The sequence below is a fragment of the Elgaria multicarinata genome, chromosome 12, assembly GCF_023053635.1.
Source record: "Elgaria multicarinata webbii isolate HBS135686 ecotype San Diego chromosome 12, rElgMul1.1.pri, whole genome shotgun sequence".
In the NCBI taxonomy this organism is placed as follows: Eukaryota; Metazoa; Chordata; class Lepidosauria; order Squamata; family Anguidae; genus Elgaria; species Elgaria multicarinata.
In genome coordinates this window covers 3,508,177-3,528,938 of record NC_086182.1, presented here as the reverse complement: position 1 = coordinate 3,528,938, position 20,762 = coordinate 3,508,177, and the positions used below count along the sequence as shown (strand labels likewise).

The following is a 20,762-nucleotide window of genomic DNA, read 5'->3' as shown; positions in this document are numbered from 1 at the left end:
TATATTGTCATTAATGTCATTTGTCATTGTGAGTGTTGTTTTCTGTTTGTTTGCTGGGAAGAGGAGAAGTGGGTCCTTTGGATTTGCTGCCTCCCATGCCAAAATGCCCTGCTGGATTGTACCAGAGCACTGGTCCAAACCAAGAGGACCTTGAGTGAACCATGCCTAGAATGTCGGCCACCCCAGAGTCCTCTGTGGAATGCAGGGGTTCTGTGGCCAGGACACAGGGGTTAGGGATGTAATAACATCAGGAGAGCCCTGAGGCTGAATCAGACCAAGGGTTCATCTAGTCCAGTGCTCTGTTCACACAGTGGCCAACCAATTGTTGAACAGGAACCCACAAGCAAGACATGGGTGCAACAGGACCCTCCTACCCATGTTCCCTAGCAACTGGTGCATATTGACTTACTCCGTGATACTGGAGGTAGCACATAGCCATCAGGTTATTTGGTATAGCCTTCAATGTGGAAGGGATTTCCTGGCTGGTGGCCAATAAGTCCCTGTGCTCATATTCTTCAAGCATGGGAATTTCCCTCAGGAAACAATGATTTTAGATTGTAAGCCATATGGCAGATTGTCTTGTTTTGTTTTATTCTGTACAGCGCCATGAAAATTGATGGCTCTTTATAAATAAATATTATTATTAATAATAAAACACCTGTGTCCTGTTAAAATAGCTGCAGTTCCAGAATCCCCAGAAAACTCCTGCTAGGGAACACTGTGTATTGCTGTGAAATATATCCACTGGTGACTCTTGGTGGTGTTTCTGTCTCTTTCTCCTCATCCCAACTGCAGCTCTTCCAGGCTGTGAGCAATGGCCTCCAAATTCTGCATGTCATCTCCCATGTGCCTGATCGAGAACAGGGGAAGGCGTTTTCATGTCCGTCAAGATGCCCTTCGACTGCTCTCTAAAATTCGTCAGCCAGTGGTGGTGGTGGCCATTGTGGGACTGTACTGAACGGGGAAGTCCTACCTCATGAACAAACTGGCTGGCAAGACCTCAGGTGAGACAGAGAGAGAGAAAAGACATGAAATTCAGTATATGGGGTGGAAGGGAAGAAAATGAATTCTAAAACCAAGGGTTTTCTGTCAGATCGGCAGAATAGGCAGATCTGTGGGTGGACCATGAAGACCAGGGCTCTTTGCCTTTCAGAACTGAAAACCCCAATATTTTAGTTACTTATCCAGTGGCAGTGAATGAATTCAGAAGTTTCATGATATCCTACATGATTCTATGACTGCAAGCTTTAATTGGTAGGGTTTTTATCAGCGTGCGTTTGTGTGGATTTATATAAAATTCTATCTTTCGGGTAAATCTCTGGAAAATGTAGAACAGCTCTCCCCACAGCAATGCCAGCTTTTCTTCTTGGGGGAGCTCTTGTGTGTTGCGAATGACAAACAGAAATCCAGCAGGTGTAGTTTTCCCCGTCTCCACATTTTCACGCTGGGGAAAACAACACTGCTTGAATGTTAGCTCACTGCAAGCTGCTAAAAATAGAGCAGCCTTTTGAGAAAACAGCTGGCAACCTTACTTCCCAATCGCTACAGCTAACGTTCTTCTGGTTTATCCACCTTAAATTATGAAATGTGTTTTTCTCCATGCATAGGTTTTCTGCTGGGTTCTACAGTGCAAGCAAGCACCAAGGGAATCTGGATGTGGTGCGTTCCCTACCCAGAGAGGCCTCACCAAACCCTTGTCCTTCTGGATACTGAAGGACTAGGTGATGTGGAAAAGGTGATTGTGAACTTTCGTGTGTATGAGAGTGATGTTGCCCCTGTTGAATTTCTTCCTGTCCTGTAGCAATTATAGGCACAGGAGCCCTGCTAGAAAGAAGATGGCACCCTTACTTTTAAAAACATATACATTAGAGTGTTATTTTCAATAGGGAAAAGTCTTCATTCCTTTGTACATTTTTCAAAAATGTGCACTTCACCCTATTGATATGTGAAAATGCATGGTTGTTGTTTTTTAAAATGCATATTGCAAAATGCGCATTTAAAAAAAAACACACCAAATTTTTCAAAAGTGATTGGAAGTTTGGGAATGTGTGATTTCTTTTTTGTTTTGTTTTTTAAAGCGCTGCTCTTTGTGTTTGAGATTGCAAACGGGAGTTTAGATGTTTCGTGAACCAAAGTGAAATTTTCATACATGCCTAAAATACCATCCAAACATAGAGATACTTTTAAGCCAAAGGAGCCTGATCTCCACAACAGTTGGGATTTCCCCTAATTGCAACAGCTGAGGGCTCCATAGACAGACTGAAAAGCAATGGGAGAAGCGGGCAGCCCTGCTTACTTCCTCTGTTTAGAACAAGGATGGACAACTTGTGCCCTTCTAAAGGTTTTGGCCCACAAATCCCCTCACCTTCATCATTGGCGATGCTAAGTTTTGCAAACCCAGTACATATCCCTAGAACCAACTGGTGGACACATCCCTAGAATCAGGTAGTGGAGAGTGTGTGGAAAACAAGATGTCACATGTCGGACAGTATGAGGTGCAGAATTTTGGTTTGTGACGTTTGGCACTTTTATAAAAAGGCACACGGGATCCTTCAAATGATGAGGAAGGGCTGTAGCTCAGGGACAGAGCACATGCCTTCCAGATGTAAGGCTTCTGGCACCTCCAGAGATGGCTGAGAGTGATCCGTGTTTGAAAGCTTGGAGCGGTAGTCAGGGTAGAAAATATTGAGCTAGATGGACAGCTGGCATCTTCCTATGCACTCCTGCTACATGGGAGCCGTTGATCCACGAATGGCTTCCTGTGGGGTGACTATTTCATGGTCACTTAGGTGTTCCCTTACGTATGTGTCATCGATGTAATACTTAGCTACTCAGGAGCTGCTCGCAAGCTAGAGTAGAGAGTTCTTTATTGTGTCTTAGCAAATTGCCATTATACACAAACACAGAATAAAAACACTATACGATTTAAAACTCCACCAACAAACCATTAAGAGTTGAATAGTTTTCCATACAACTTTTAGACTTCGCGGCATGTATTTGTAGAGCATTGACAAGGAATTTGGAAGTTCTAAAAGATACATACTTCTAGAGTAATTCTTCAAGCTAGAGTAATGCTTCAAGGGGCTCACCATAACTAGTTTTTTTCTTTCCTTCACCAGAAAGGAATTATGTATTCATGGCAATGATCCGTGAATGAATCACTGCTTCTTAGCTGCACAACAAGAACATTGCCTTACAAGTATCAAACTAGGTTGGGAAGGGAGAAGCAGAACCAAACCTGGGGGGGATCTACACTACTGCTTTAAAGCGCTTTATAACAGTTCTGAGAACTGTTTGGGCCCAGGACACACTGCATATACAGTTTTCAAAACGTTTTCAAAGTGCTTTAAAAGCCCTGAATAATTCTTTGTTCCTCTTTTCTTAGGGTGATTCTCAGAATGACTGCTGGATCTTTGCTTTGGCTGTGCTGCTTAGCAGTACTTTGGTCTACAACAGTTTGAATAGCATTGACCAGATGGCTTTGAACCAGCTTCAGTATCCTTCTGAAGAACTTGCTTTCCAGTGGCAGGGAAGAAGGGGCATAAGTGTTGAACTGGATGATAAGTTAAATACTCTTTGTTTTTTACTCACATCTGAGTGTGGAGGGCCCTTATCTGGATTGGACCACTATGCATGGATAGGGATGTTTCACAGAGTGTCAAATGTAGGGTGACCATATTTTGGAAACCAAAAAGGAGGACAACATGGTCGCCTCCCAAGGGGGCGTGTCCAGTACCAAGGGGGCGTGCCCACCCAAACATAGCCTTGGTCACATGTCTGATTTTACAGAACACATTTAAGACAAATCTGTTCTACATAACATCTTAATGTTAAAATCACTGAAATAAAGAACAAATGAGAGATTCAATGTATCTGAAATTAACTTCACTCACTCCTACTTTTGTAGGTTTTGCTGTACTTGGAAGCTTTTGCTCTACTCTGTGTGTTACATTCTCCCCTTCCCTCAAATATCTTTTCTGACTGTATCTTCACTCATTGCAAGCTGCTGTTGTTGTTAAGAGGGTTTGCTACTGGCCTCAGATCTGTTTCAAATTTGGTATGGCTAAAGCTCTACCTAAAAGCTATCATGGTACAAAGTTTCATCTCTTTAACTTTAAAAATGACGATTTAAAAAATAATAATTTTAAAACCTCAATTTTTAAAAAATTCCTAAAAAATCAATGGATGAACGGATCTGTTTCAAATTTGGTGTGGCTAAAGCTCTGACTAAATCCTTTCATGGTGCAAAGTTTAAACTCTTTATCTTTAAAAATGACAATTTAAAAAATAATAATTTTAAAACCTCAATTTTTAAAAAATTCCTAAAAAATCAATGGATGAACGGATCTGTTTCAAATTTGGCATGACTAAAGCCCTTCCTAAGAGCTACCATTGTGCCAAGTTTCATGTATTTATTTTTAAAAATGACGGAGTTATAAGCATTTTTGTTAATTCCCATTAGAGCTGCTCTTTGAAAAAATCCGGATTTCCCCTCCCCCTCCCGGATTTGCCATCAAAAGCCCGGGCAAATCCGGTCATATGGTCACCCTATCCTTGCGTTGTCCAATCAGTGAAGGATTTATTTATTTTTTAAAGATGTATGAAAATTCCATTCCACTTGCATTCATTTGCACTTGCACTAATGCATGTTAGTCAAGAGGGAGTGCATGACAAAGTAGCAAATAGGGCCTGAGAATCTGCAAAAGGGTGAGCAATCTGCAGCCCTCCAGGCATTTTTGGACTCCAACCCCCATAATTCCCAGCCAGCATGGCCAATAGTCAGGAATGATGGGAGCTATAGTCCAAAACATCTGAACGGCACCATGTTGGAAAAGGCCGCTTGGAATGAGTAGGAGCCCTTCTCCTTAATGAGCCCTGACTGCAATAGTGAAGGCTCTCAGACTTTCAGGATTTTTTCAACACCACAATGCACTTTCATATGTATCCTCTCTGCTCTTGAAGATACAGGGCCACACAAGCTGTACTATGTGCATACACAAATTGTATTTAAAATAATTAAATGTAATTAATATAAATTACATCTGCAAATATGTGCGTGCTATTCTCTGCATTGGTTCCAGGACAATTAGTCAATTACACAATTGGTAACTCATAAATAGGAGGACCAGATTAAAAAAGGGATGTCGCCATGAAGAACCTCAATGGTGGACCTTCTCTGTAGCAGAACCCACCCTCTGGAAAACCCTCCCTTGTGGGGTTCAGCAGGTGGAAAATGTAACATCCTTTAAATGCCTCCTGAAAACACATATTTTCACACAGGCCTTTTCCTGGGCTGTAACTGCTACCGGGCTGATTTTACATCATATTTTTAAACTTTTAAAGCTTCATAGTATGTTTTGATTTGATGTAATTTATGGTTTTTAATTGTGAACGTCACAGAGTACTTCACCTATTGGGCAGTATAGAAATGTAATAAATAAATAATAAAATAAAAAAGGATAGAATTCCTGTGCTGCAAATCATCATACAGACAAAAGGATTTCAGCATTCATTCTCTCCATTTTAAGCCCTAATAAGCTGTTTATAGGTATCAGAGCTTCCTACTTTCCATCTAATTACCAATCTATTATATATGGTTAGGCGTATTTTTGAGGGGAAGGTTTCCTCCTGTAAGGACCGCTGGCTTCTAAATTCCTAAACCAGGCCAACAGCTTTGTGACAGAGTTGATGCAACACATCAAGGCAAAAGTCTCATCCGGGGAGAATGCCGAAGAATTGGAAGACTCCGCTGAATTGATTAGTTTCTTCCCAAACTTCATCTGGACTCTGAGGGATTTCGCATTGCAGCTGGAGCTGAATGGGCACCCCATCACTGCGGATGATTATCTGGAAAATGCCTTGAAATTAAAGAAAGGTACCAATGAAAAATGTGCCGTTAATATCAATATAATATCAGGGCCAGCAAGAAATGGTTAAATCCAGAGGGGTACAATAAACTGGCCTCCAGTTGCTGATGAAGAGGTTAAAGGGGGGTATTGCGGGAGAAGCCTTTATGCCAATAAGACTTATTTACTTACTTAAAATCATGATATGCTGCTCTTCTGCCTTAACAACAGAACTCCATGGAGAATCTAAGATGAAAACTGCTGGATCAGACCGAAGGCCTGTCTCAGCCTTCCACAACACGGTGCCCTCCAGATGCTTTGGACGACAACTCTTAGCATTCATGGCCATAGACCATGCTGGCCGGGGCTGATGGGGGATGTAGTCCAAAACTTCTAGAACACACCAGGTTGGGGAAGCCTGGCCTATCTAGTCCACCATTGTGTTTCCACAGGGTCAAAGAGATGCTGCAATGGGAAGCCCACAAGCGGAACATGAGTTCAACAGCACCCTCCTGTCTGTGTCCCCTAGTGGCTGGTATTGAGAGGCAAACTGCTTCTGATCCTGGCATTAATGCACAGCCGTCATGACTAATAGCCATTGAAAGTCTTACTCTCCATAACTAAGAATCAGGTGGCTGAGAATAATAAAATAAAATGTAGTAAATCTAATTGATTGATTGATTTTTTAAAAAATGTGTATACTGCATCTTCCTCCCAAAGAGGATTTCACGGTGGTGTACATTAAAATTAAACATTCAATACAATGAAACAACTTAAAATCTAAACATGAGCAGTAAAATTGAGAAGCTTAATATTATGTCAACCACTGTTAAAAATACAAATCTAAATTTTAAAATATAAAATGTTAATAGTCATTAAAATATCTGTGCAAACAAAAATATTTTAACCTGGTACTGAAAATAAGACATCATTGGCACCAGGTGAACTTGTTGTTTCATTGAACTTTATGGAGTATTGCTGAGAGAGGATTTTTTCAGCTTTTAGGCAAATTTAGCCCTCAGAGGCTTTGCTAAAAAGCCGTGTTTTAACTTGGTGCCAAAATGAAGCCAAGATCTGTGCCTATCAGGCCTCCAAGGGGAGGGCATTACACATTACAACTCCTTTCGTCGCCAGCTGAAGACCTTTTTATTCTCTCAGTATTTTAACATTTAATTTTAACTTAAATTTAAATCTTACTGTTTTAACTCTGTATTTTAACCTTATATCAATTTTGCTGTGTGGTTTTATCCTGGTTGTACTTTTTATATTGTATTTTGTATTTGTGCTTTTAACCTGTTGGTAGTTTTATTATGGTTTTAATTTTTGTGAACTGCCCAGAGAGCTTCAGCTATTGGGTGGTATAAAAACGTAATAAATAAATAAACCGGGGTGCCACAGCAGAAAAGGCCCTCTGAAGTGAGAACCAATAAGCTGTGCTTCAGATTGCACATGGCATATGATTTTTGGTTCATCCCTTATTCCCCATTTTGTACACTCTTGCTTTGTTAACTGAGACAAGTATGATCAGTACAATATATGGAAAACATGTGGGCTACAGAGCGTAAGAAATCTGTATACTGGAGTTATTCCAAAAACAGGAGCAAAGATAAAGATGCAATTAGGCTCTATCCTTTAATTGGTTTCAACTTAATTGTCCACTCTCAAGCTGCCAGACCAACTGCATTTCAGCAGATCGTAATCAATTTGGCATCCAGTACAAGAGGGCTTACCTCCTTAATTTGCAAAGTATGAATCATCATGTCATACAGGAGAACAGTGGGATTTAAAGCAAACTGGGAGGGAGACTTCAATGAAACAATAGAAAATAAAGTTTGGAAACTGATTTAGCAAGATAAAAAACTAAAATCAAGAAAAAATGATTAAAATAATCCATCAATATTACTTGATGCCACTACCTTCAAGCAATATATAAAGTTCCCTTATTTCAAAAAGCTGGTATAGTTGCTTAAATATGGGGATTTTTTTCAGATGTTGTGGCAGTGTGAGATAGTTAGACTATTTTGGTGAACAGTATTTCATGAATGCCAGGCAATTATTGAGCCAAAGTTTTGTTGTCAAGATCCATACCTGGCTTTGTTGCCAATATTTGGTGGAAATAATAAAGATGCCCCCTTTAAAGAGATAATAATCGCAATGGTTGCCATTGTAAACCGCCCCGAGAGCTTCGGATATGGGGCGGTATACAAATGCAATAAAAAGTAATAATATAAAAGGCAGGTCACCGCTAAAAACCTGAAGTCCACCAATGTGTTCCTGATAGAGCAATGCTACCAATTCTTGCGAAATATAGTTATAGCAAAAAAACCTGAATAGTCAAGTGAGAATAATCAGGACATCAAGAATCTGATTGCTTCATAAGAACATGGTGTTTTTCTATCAAATATATCCCAAAACCCGACTGTATCCATCACCTTCCATCCACTCATGGACCCCTTTGGATAGATGTTCTTGAAGAAGCCCTGGGGTCTGACTAAGAATAATAACTAAAATGTTGAAATATGTGACTACAAATGGATTCTCTGTACTCCTCTGATTACTTGTTATGCTTGTTTTATTACGATGTTACAATAAGCACTTCTTTTTTAAAGGCCTCCTTGACTAAATCCTCTTCTCTGCAGTATTCCAACATGCAGGCATCTTTGCACTGTCAGATGCCATTCGAGGATCACTGCCACCTACCCCTTTGTATTTTGTTCCCTCTAGGTGACACCCGTGAAGTGGAGCTCTTCAACCTGCCTCGCAACTGCATCCGGATGTTCTTCCCCACCCGGAAATGTTTTGTCTTTGAGCGCCCGACTGAGGGGAAGAACCTGAATAGACTGGAGCAGATGCAGGAGGGTGAGCTGGACCCCGACTTCGTAGAACAAGCAGTTACGTCCGCTGGACATCCAAGGAAAAGACCATCCCAGGCGGGCATGTTGTCACTGGCCGCTGTGAGTCCTGTTGTTTATTCGTTCAGTCGCTTCCGACTCTTCGTGACTTCATGGACCAGCCCACGCCAGAGCTTTCTGTCGGCTGTCGCCACCCCCAGCTTCCCCAAGGTCAAGTCTGTCACCTCCAGAATATCCTCCATCCATCTTGCCCTTGGTCGGCCCCTCTTCCTTTTGCCTTCCACTTTCCCTAGCATCAGCCTCTTCTCCAGGGTATCCTGTCTTCTCATTATGTGGCCAAAGTACTTCAGTTTTGCCTTTAATACCATTCCCTCAAGTGAGCAGTCTGGCTTTATTTCCTGGAGTATGGACTGGTTTGATCTTCTTGCAGTCCACGGCACTCTCAGGATTTTCCTCCAACACCACATTCAAAAGCATCTATCTTCCGTCGCTCAGCTTTCCTTATGGTCCAGCTCTCGCAGCCATAGGTTACTACGAGGAATACCATTGCTTTAACTATGCGGACCTTTGTTGTCAGTGTGGTGTCTCTGCTCTTAACTATTTTATAAAGATTTGTCATTGCTCTCCTCCCAAGAAGTCAACGTCTTCTGATTTCCTGGCTGCAGTCAGCGTCTGCAGTGATCTTTGCGCCCAGAAATACAAAGTCTGTCACTGCCTCCACGTTTTCTCCCTCTATTTGCCAGTTATCAATCAAGCTGGTTGCCATAATCTTGGTTTTTTTGAGGTTTAACTGTAACCCAGCTTTTGTACTTTTGTCCTACCAGCCCCGTATTCCTTTCTCTGAGCAGCTGTTGTCATAGCACAGGGTCAAGGCCAGTGGCCTTTGAACACTCTGACACAAAATCTGCTTTTAACCTGAAGTGACAACAACAGACCCAGTTTTAATATGTCCAGTATTTTAATGATATTAAATAATTAAAACATTGAAAGTGTCTTCAGATATCTCCCCCTTCCCCTCTTTCTCCAAATACATTGTGGTTCTTCTGTGGTGTCCCAACTAAGTTCAGGTCATAAGGTTCCACTTGCGGATCATGTGCCCACCAGCCAAAGACCAGTGGAGCAGGGAGCCATGGCCTGCTCCCCAGTGTTCAAGATCCACTGTGCCTGACACTGCCTTAGACATTTGATTTTACACTGTTGTGAGATACTATGAGCACAGGTAGCTGAACATGCCCCTAAAACCACAAGGGCTTGCATTACTTTTCTCCTTGTAGTGCTGGCGAAGCTGGTGGAGACCTATGTGGACACCATCTGCAGTGGGAAAGTGCCATGCATGGAGAATGGTGTGCTGGCCTTGGCCAAAATTGAGAACTCAGCTGCTGTGAATAACGCTGTTGCTCGATATGTGGAGCTGATGAAGCAGAAGGTGAAGCTGCCTATGGAGACAGTTCAGGAGCTACTGGGGATTCACACAGAGTATGAGAATGAGGCCCTCCGGGTGTTCATGGCTCGTGCCTTCAATGATGACACCCAGCACTTCCAGGCTAGGCTCATGGTAAGTTGTATCTTGAGATGTCAGCATTAAGAGGCCACATGTCAAAGGTGGTGGTCTGTTGGGAAAGCTGGGCCTCAGTAAGCATGGGCAGGTAGCGAGTGGCTGCATTTCATTCAGCCTTATGGAACCCTTCACTCCTTTTATCGCCCAACAACTGCTGAATTAGCCACTTCAGCCCTGCCTTCTGGTGGCTCCATTTTCTGGTAAGCCACTAGGAGGCAGAAAGAGGATTGCACCTGGGTCTGATAGCAAGAGACATCTCTTTGCTACATCTCATCTGTTTCCTCTTGCAGTCATGACATGTTGGGCTTCAGCTCAGTCAAGTTGTGCTTCCTGCTTGAAAAACTGCCTTGCTCAGCTTCCCTTCCACAACCGGCCCTACCATTTGTCAGAGTGAGCCAGTTGCCTCAGGCGGCAGATACTAGGAGGTTTTGGAGGAGAGAGCTGCGTGCCATGCAGCCTGCCCAGAGCTGGCCTGCTGCCTTCAGGTGCAGTGGAGGACACTGCCCCAACTACAGTATTGCCACTCCAGTCAGCTTTTGTATCTGTAATGGCAGGGGGAGGCATCTAGTTTTTCACCCCAGGCAGCAAAATAGCTGGCCCTCTTCCCTTCCTATCTGTCTCCAGCTTGTATCTTTCTAGTATACCCTAAGACAGTCTATTTTTGTATATATTTTTCATTTTTATCCCTGTAACATAACTATTATGTTATTTTGCTGCAGATCCATTAATCTGGAATAAATACAAGCCCAGATTTGTGGGTGCCAAAAGTAGCCTAAATTTGAACCCCCACTTCACCTATAAGCATGGACTGAAAATGCAAATAAATTCACACTTTTACAAATTCACAAATTCATACTTCTAAACATCTGAATTGTGAGTACATTTTAACCTACAAAGGTCTGTTGAGCACCAAAATGAGCAGCCTGACCTTTTTGTTAAATGGTTGGGAGACATTTAGAATGTAGGGAATTTTGCCCAGCCAAGGAACTGCTAAGTTGGCTCTGCACACCTTGTCAAACAGCTGCGTGTCCTCTCCCCAAAATTTTGGCAATCCAGGCAGTTGCTTTGCCCCTGTCATTGGACCATCTCTATATGGGAAGCATCCCTGAGACATACAACGGCATAGCCATCCTTAGAAGACTTCACCATGGTAAACAAATCAGAAGTTGATATGGGCTCATTGTCCATAGATAAGTGATCATATAAGACACCAATAAGATGGGAATGTGAGTAGCGTATATAACTATACAACTTAAAATCCTGGCTCAGCCCTATTTGAACACCAGAAACCATTCCAACCTAAATGGTGCTCTCTCAGACCCTAGTAACAAGTTTAGCTTTTGGTCAGCTTGATTTGTATGTTTGTCCTGCTAGAAAATCTTAAATAAGAAGAAGGAGCAATACTGCTGTAAGAACAAGCAGGAGTCCTCGACACGCAGTGAAGCTGTGCTGACATCGCTGTCTCAGGCTTTTGAGTGCAAGATCAAGGGAGGAATTTATTCCCGGCCTGGTGGCCACAAGTGTTTTGAGGATGACCTGAAGAAACTGGAACAAAGATACCACCAAGAACCTAACATGGGAGTAATGGTGAGAGTTAGGGCTACTGGTTATAATACTGTTGGATCAGATCGGTGAAATTCTACAGCACTTGTTGGAGAACTTTTGTGTGCAGGATTCAGTGAGCCAGATTGACTGCAGAGCAGTTATCAGACAAGCCTAAATAAAATGAATTGACAAATGCCCTCAGAATCAAGAGTTCAAAGATCTGAAACACAAATCTTAGTGGGTAAATTCTTAGGAATTCTGAACTCATGAAAAATAAAGGCTTCTCCCACTAGCCCAGTTGCACCATTGGTCGACACAGGAGCCAATAGGAAGGCATGCAGCTCAAGCAACAGATCCAGTAAAGACACACCCAAGGAAAGACTAGGAGAGAGATCATGGCGGGGGGTGGGGTGGTTAGTTCTGCCTAGGGATGTCGGATGAGGTTGAGGAGTGGAGCTTGACGAGCTTTCATTGGTTTGGACCCCCAAGACTCCATTCTATCTTCCACCAGCTGGCCTGACTCGGCGCCAGATGGCAGAATTTCTGGGATTTTTTGTGCATAAAAGAACATTTGCTTAAATTTGGGGAGTATACTGTGCAAATTTGCATTATTTGCACCAACTAAGCCATAATTTCCACAAATTATGTAAATTTGGGCAATTTACACCTTCAGTGTGAGCAAATAATGCAATTTTGCGTGATTTGTGACTAAAACCTACGCAAATTTCTATTTGCGTAAATTACAGCTAAAACCAAAAAAAAGTGTTAAAGGGCCCCTGAACTTGGGGAAACTGTGCAGCTGGATCACAAAAGCACGCTGAGTGGGGCGCGTCGCAGAAATCCAGCAAGCCCAGAAAGGGCCAGATTTCCTGACGACAGTCATCTCTAGTTCTGCCTCCGCTAACAAGGTGCCTAGACCTGCCTCACAGTTAGGGCTGAAGCAGAGGTGTCTCAGGAAGTCAATGGTGCTTTCAAGTGTATTTAAAAAGCAGCTGCTGGGAGCTGCAAATAAAATTGGAAGTGGATCGGGAATACGTCTTTATGGGGAAAGCGTTAAACGCGTCCTCTTCCAACACTGGTGCTGTGAGAACCTAGGTTTTCATTATTATTATTATTATTATTATTATTATTATTATTATTATTTATTATATTTATTTGTATCCCGCCTTTTGCCCAATGCTGGGCCTCAAGGCGGCCTTACAAAGTTTAAAATATACATGGGGGGGGAAGGGAAACAAAACCATAAACAATTAAAAAATACACAACAAAATTATAAAACATTAACATAGATGGAGGGCTGGATTATTCTCCAAAGGCCTGCTTGAACAAAAAACTTTTAGCCTGCTTCCGAAAGCCCATCAAGGAGGGAGCCAGCCTAGCTTCCCCAGGAAGAGAGTTCCAGAGCACCGGAGCAGCCACCAAGAAGGCCCTCTCCCATGTTCCCACCAAGCGTGCCTGTGAAGAAGGTGGGACTGAAAGAAGGGCCTCTCCAGAAGGTCTCAAAGCACGGGCAGGCTCATAAGGGAGAATACGTTCTTTCAAATAACCTGGACCCGAACCATATAGAGCTTTATAGGTCATAACCAGCACTTTGAATTGTGCCCGGAACCAGACTGGAAGCCAGTGGAGCTGTTTTAACAGGGGAGTTGTCTGCTCCCTGTAACCAGCCCCGGTCAACAATCTGGCTGCAGCTCTTTGACCCAGCTGGAATTTCCGAACACTCTTCAAAGGCAGCCCCACGTAGAGCGCGTTACAGTAATCCAATTGGGATGTAACTAAGGCATGTGTCACCGTGGCCAGGTCTATGGCTGGCTCCCTCCTTGATGGGCTTTCAGAAGCAGGCTAAAACTTTTTTGTTCAAGCAGGCCTTTGGAGAATAATCCAGCCCTCCATCTATGTTAATGTTTTATAATTTTGTTGTGTATTTTTTAATTGTTTATGGTTTTGTTTCATCTCTCGCTGCATCTAAGACATTGGGAGATCCAGTCATGGACGTGCCCTGCCCTGTGTGCTTTGGCCCTTAGAGGGTCACAGTTCTCAGGGCGACTACAGACATAATAGAAACAGAGCTGAGAATGCAACTCTCAGCTGCAGGATGGGCCCTGCTGTGCAACTGAAAGGACAGATGCGCATGCGAGGGAATCGAATGGCGGCTCAGTTGTCCAATGTCCACTCTATGCTTGAGTTTGCTGTCTGCTTGACTTATTTTTAAAATTGCTACATAAACATTTAGCCATTAATTTTTTTACTTTTCCACCTTATTCATTAAAAAGAACTATTTTAAAAAGTGCTTCCAGATTGTTGGGTAGAAGAGATTTCTTGGTGACATCATGGGGGCGGGGAGGCAATCAGGACCATGTGCTCTCAGTGTCTTCTGTTAATGTTCAAAACCTGTTTCCAGAACTTAACCTTGGAAATGACTAGGAATATTTGAATTGAATCTGAGTGTGTCTCCAGCCACAAAGTATGTTGTCTGCCCTCTCTTAAGAAGGAGCGGATCATTTCAAATGAACCTTTCTGACAGAAGATCGACAGCCTTCCCGTAGGATAGGGAGAGTGTTTTAGTAAGACAGCATACACCAAGCTTGTTCATAATAATACTCTCTGCTTAAGCTCTGCTGACTGTTGTTACACCTCTATCCAGGCCAATGACATCCTGAAGCAGTTCCTTGAGGGTAAGAAGAATGTTGGCAGAACCATACTTCAAACCGATAAAGCCCTCAGAGAGGAAGAGGAGAAAATTGCAGGTAAGGACCTGGTAAATGGGATGGATATTGGTGCTGATTTGTTGTAGCTGGTACCTTCTGGGTGGCAAAGGCCCTGTGTCCCATACTTAATTCAGTTGGACCACTCTACTGCACCCCAACAAGAGGAATAGTAAATAAGAAAGTAAGAAGAGCCCTGCTGGATCAGACCAAGGGTCCATCTAGTCAAGCGTTCTGTTGATGTTGATGGGAAATCTACAGGCAGGACATGAGTGCAACCTCACCCTCCCACCCATGTTCCCCAGCAACTGGGGAACTGAGGTGGGAGAGATTACATAAGCTTACTGTCTCTGATAGTGGAAGTAGGACATAGCCAGCAGGACTAGTAGCCATTGATAGCCTTCTCCTCCAGGAATTTATCCACCACCACCCTTTTAAAGCCATCCAAATTGGTGACCATTGTAAAGGAGACTGGACCCAGCCAAGCTGGCCTTCCACTGGATTTTGCACAATCCCCAGAACAAAACGCACACAGCTCACAGTTTGGAGGTTTAAGCCCAATTTATTTAGGAAAGAGGCAAGCAAACAGGATTAGTAACTAAAACTATAGGTACATGCAGATATATATTGAACCCAGAACCATGCAAACTAAAAACTAAGTTACAATATCATACGTCACCCAGCCATGGAGTCAGCCAGCTCAGAACAAAAGCCCCCTTTCAAAGTATGCCCTTTATAGATACTTTTCTACTCCTTTCCCCCTCCCTTCGGCTCTCCCTGCGATGATCTTTCACACCTCTCCAGAGATGTTAATTTCTCTCAAGGTCGGCTGGCCTGGCCCCAAGCAGTTCCAGGAAGTACCAGAACGCCCCCATACATCTGGCCGGTTATCTACTCCGCTCCTAAAACCATAACAATAGAACACTTTAACATATTTTAAGAACAGCCATTCCATGTATGAATTTACCCCTTCCTTACAGCCATCACTACATCATGTTGGTAGCGAATTTCATAGTTTAACTATGCACTGTGTGAAGAAGTACTTCCTTTTATCTGTCCTGAATCTCCCACAAATCAGTTTCATGGGATGACCCTGGGTTCTAGTACTATGAAAGAGGGAGAAAAATGTCTCCCTCCCCACACCATGCACAATTTTGAATACCTCTATCATGTCTCCCCATAGCCTCTTTTTCCCCCAAGCTAAACCATCCCTCATAGGGGAGTAGTACCAGCTCCTTTTTTCTTGCTCTACAATATCTCTTTTTAGGTGTGGTGACACAGTATTCTAAGTGTGTCACACTATAGATCTGTATAAAGGCAGTATGATGTTGGTAGTTTTATTCCCAGTTCCCGTTTAATTATGCCTTTACATGGAGTTTGCATTTTTTACAGCAGCCACACTGGATTGACATTTTCATCGAGTTTTCATCACACCCCCAGGTCTCTTTCTTGGTCTGTTCCCGCCAGCTCAGATCCCATCAGGTAATACTTGAAGATGGGATTTTGCCCCCAAGTAGCTGACTGATGGACATTCCCCAAAAAGTAACAAGAGAGAGATGCCCATCTCTAATCTCCTTCTCACCATAAAGATTGCAAGCCCAACATTTCAGTAAGGGAGGATCGATTAAGGTTGAGAAGCAATTTCCATGTTACAGCGCAATGTCACTGTCAGGAACCTCCATTGGTGGGGTGCTCTTTGGGACAGAGGCAGTGAGCCATTAATGACGTAACCAGCTTGGACCTTTTGTTGCATTTCAGTTCACTTTTATTTCTCAGTTCTAATGGTTTCTCCAGATCCATGGGAGACTTGGGCTCCTAGGGATTGCAGGCCTATCTAAAGAATGCTGCTGTTTCTAAGGGCTCAGAAACATTACCAATGGATGGGATACATTTCAGATTTTATTTTCTCTTTAGCGGAGAGAGCCAAGGCTGAGGCCGCTGAATGGGCAGCTCAGCAACATAGAAAATGGCAAGAAGACACCCAGCGGATCATCCAAGAAAACCAATGGAGGTTTGAGCAGCAACAAAGGGCGCTGATTGCCAAGATGGAGGCGGACAGGAGGAGGCAGCAGTACGAGCAGGAGCAAGAGCGAGAGATGAACCGAAGGCTCAAGGTAACAGCCCTCCCTTGTCCCTATATATTTCATTTTATGTTGTAAGATGTTTCAAACGTACACAGGTACACTGTCAAAAGGTCTCAGGATGAGCAGCCATAACCGCAGACAAATAAGTGGATTTTTTGTCCCTAGAGGGCTCCAAACTCTTGAGGCCAATTTACATCACACTTTTGGAGAGAGTAAAATATGAATGGCGATTTGCCGAAATTGTGTAGCTTGCATGCTTTATTCTGCTTGCTGGAGATTGCTTGCCAGTTGCTGGGAACACAAGTAGGGAGGTGCTGTTGCACTCTAAGCCGGTTTAAGACATGCTGAGGTCCTAAGCCATATCAAAATTCAGAGGTCTGTTCCATAAAAAGAAAGAGAAAATGTGTATTACATTATAATAGGAAGAATATTGAAAGGGTAACACCCAGTCTTAGGGTGCGCTTGTAGTTAAACCGTGTTAGCTAGCCTTCTCTGAAGATGTATATAAAACGACTAATAAAGTAAGTTATATGAACTTTGCTTAAACTGGCTCTAGTTTGCGCTTATTGCCTCCAATATTGCCACGCTTTCTCTGCACAAGGCAACTCTGCTGTAATTTACACAAAACCATCCAACATATTTCAGCCAGAGTGATTTAATCTTAGTTATCTCCAACATATTTAGAGCCCCCTTGTAATATGAAGCCCTTAAGCCATGGCTCACTTGATGTGTTCCTGAATCCAGCACTGCTTTCACTCATGTCCTGCATGTGGGCGTCACGTGGGCGTCTCCTTGTCCACTGTGCAAAGACAATGCTGGATTAGATGAGCCTTGGGTCTGATCCAACCTGGCTCTTCCTATTATTATTAGACTCAATGAAAATATGCACATAAGTGAGCAAGAAGATATGGCAACATATTCTGAAAAAAATGGAAAAACATTCAGGTATCCCCCCCGCCCCGCCAAAAAATAAGTTTTTTTTAATATGTTCTTTTAGAAATTCAATCCATCATGTTTCTGCATTAATAAAAGGACTAATAAAGTAAAGGTACAACCCTATGCATGATTAGACAAAAAAGTCCCACAATTCCCAGCATTCCCTAGCCAGCAAAGCTGCAACATAAATTGGTTTGAACTTCTTTTAAACTGGTTCTAGTCTGTGCTTATTGCCTCCAATATGAAATGCTATGTTGCCACGCTTTCTCTAGCTAAGACAACTCCGTTGTAACTCACAGCCACTTTCAAACATATTGAAGCCAAAGCAATTTCAATTAGAACACAACTTTTTTATCTCCAACATATTTAGAGACCCCTTATAATATGAGGCCCTAAACCATGGCTTACTTCGTGTGTTTCTAAATCTGGCACTGGAAGGGAGATGAGTTATAGCTTGTCTCAAGGACTCCTGCATTCCTATGAAAATGTGTATTTTGGGAAGCAACAAGGCTCCCCTAAGGCGAGTAGAAACAAAGACGTGCTAGTCCAGGTTCCTCCCTTCATCTGAATTCCTAAAGTGTCACTAGCTTTCAGTGGTCCAGAATGCTCAGAGGAGCTGCAGTCAAAGTCAGTGACTGCTCCAAGGTTGATTTTTTTGCTAAGGACGAACCTGTTAGGCTGTGCAGCTGGAGGAGTTGGAAGTATTCTGGTAACTCTCAGGTAATTGGCACTTTATAGGGAGGGGAAATCCTGTTGGTTCCAGCCTTGTAAAGTTTCAAGGATCCTGGCACTAGCTGAGAGGTGGCAATCCTAGAACATTGCTGGGTCAGATTGTAGCTCATCTCCCAACACATGTGTGTGATCCTCTACACTCCCCCTTCCTGCCCTGCTTTAAGATCAACTGGTGTTTACTTTGTTCTGCATTCCCTCTCGCCAGGAGAAGCTGCTTCACGAAGAAAGAGCCATGAGCAAATGCTTGACTGAGCACCATCACAGCAGTCAAGATGAAACCTGTGTGATCCTTTGAAGTTGGCAACTCTGAAGGACTCTGTTGAATGGATGGGGATAGGGATGGCCATAACCATGAAACAGAATTTTCATTGTTCTCTTTTTGTGAAGACTTTTTCTCCATTTGTAGTGTGAAACTCAATTTGGATGGTAAAATCATACTACCTGTATACAACCTAAACTAGAATGTTATATTGCTTTTTTTCCTCTATAATATGTTTATCACCATCTTTTGTCCACCGCACACATCTTATTGGATCTGATATCTGCACAATCATCGTAGGACTTTGTGTTGTATTGTAGCCATCTTTCCATTTCTAGGTCATGTTGTGTTTCATCATTTTTTCTGTTGTTGACAAAAAAATATTTTTGATGAGTCTAAAACTGTGGTTGTATTATCATTATCATCGTTGTCATACTCAGGCTCAAGATCCACAGGGTCAAAAACATTAATCAAAAGAACACAGCACACAAATTGTTTTATATCAAATAATTATGTACCTGTAGCAAAAGATAGGGGAAAAAAGGGGGGGGGGGGAGAAAGACAACAAAACATTGGTCTTTATAGACCCCAACAAAAGATAGGGGAAAAAAGGGGGGGGGAGAAAGACAACAAAACATTGGTCTTTATAGACCCCAAGTTTAACATTTACCTTTAGCTATACTAAACAGCCCAAGGAAAGATGTCACCTTCCTTTATTTATTTTTTTCATTTGCAGGGTCTATCACAGCCTTCCTCAACCTGGGGCGCTCCAGATGTGTTGGACTACAACTCCCAGAATGCCCCAGCCAGCAGTCCAACACATCTGGAGCGCCCCAGGTTGAGGAAGGCTGGTCTATCAGGTTCTCGGTTCTAGAGTAGGTAGACAATTATTCTGTGTTCAATAACTGTACTTGATTCTCTTACTACATTGCTGCAAAGTATGGGTCTCTCAAATTGTCACAGTTATTGCATTCATTCTATTTTCATTTATTCTAATAGACTCCCTTAGCATCTTTTCTGTACAGTTTTCTTAGTACTTGTGCTGTTCTATAGAAATGCATTTATACATCAGATAGACTATACTTGTTATGCTCCTCGACCCATTTCCTAATCAGACAATTTGCATATTCATTTTATACATTTTCTTGTTCTAAGTTTTATCAACCCCACTTGATTTGTGCCCCTTATCTCTTTCAGGGGTCCAATCTCCAATCTCAAAAGAGAAATGGTTATTCTTCATATTTCAATCCAATCTCTATTTCAATCCAAAATCATAGTTGCATTCAACAAATCTCCCAAATCAGACATCTTAACTTGCAAGGGTTTCCTTTCCTGGCTTTTTGGGAGATCCCACTCCTTTTCCCAATACACTTTGTAATTAAATGCCAGCAATAAGTTCTTCAGCAATAATGCGCTCTTAAAATCAATCTAGTGCCTGAACAGTCTCATAACGCATAAAAAAATTCAAATTCTAAATTCAATGCTTTTTTCAGATTCAACCAAAACACTAAAGAAACATAGTAACAAGCAATAGTATCACAAAAACAAATCCATAACTATATAGCCTTCAAAATAGATATAATAGTTGGAATATTTACAGAACTGGGTACTCGAAACATTTTTTGTCACAATGCCAAATTTCTTTAAAAGGTGGTTTCATGTGAAGAAGATAGAGAACATGGGGAAATAATCTTAAATTCCTCTGGGTGGTTTATTGGTTAGCAAGAAGAGTCTTCCAATAGCAGTGAAGTCTAGATTTGTGAAAGCACAGGGCCTAATCCTTGGGGGAAACCACCCCTTGCTGTACCGTTTGAAGAGGATAGTCTAAGCGAGTTGCTGGAACACTCTGCAGCAAACGAAAGTAAAGCCAGGTAGTATGAAGGAACTGAATAGCATAGGGTGACCATATGAAAAGGAGGACAGGGTTCCTGTTAACAGTTGCATAGAAAATGGAATTTCAGCAGGTGTCATTTGTATATATGGAAAACCTGGTGAAATTCTCTCTTCTTCACAGCAGTTAAAGGTGCAGGAGCTATACTAGAGTGGCCAGATTTAAAAGAGGGCAGGGCACCTGCAGCTTTAACTGGTGTGATGAAGAGGGAATTTCACCAGGTTCTCCATATATACAAATGACTCCTGCTGAAATTTCCTTTTCAGTACAACTGTTAAAGATACAGGAGCCCTATCCTCCTTTTCATATGGTCACCCTAATTGAATAGCATGCCTTTGGCTTACGAGTATTGGG

General features: G+C 42.3%; 1 pseudogene; it reads left to right on the top strand.

The window, feature by feature from the left end:
* The first annotated feature begins 907 nt into the window (after positions 1–907).
* On the top strand, positions 908–18,553 carry LOC134407583 (guanylate-binding protein 1-like; annotated as a pseudogene).
* The last annotated feature ends 2,209 nt before the right edge of the window (positions 18,554–20,762 follow it).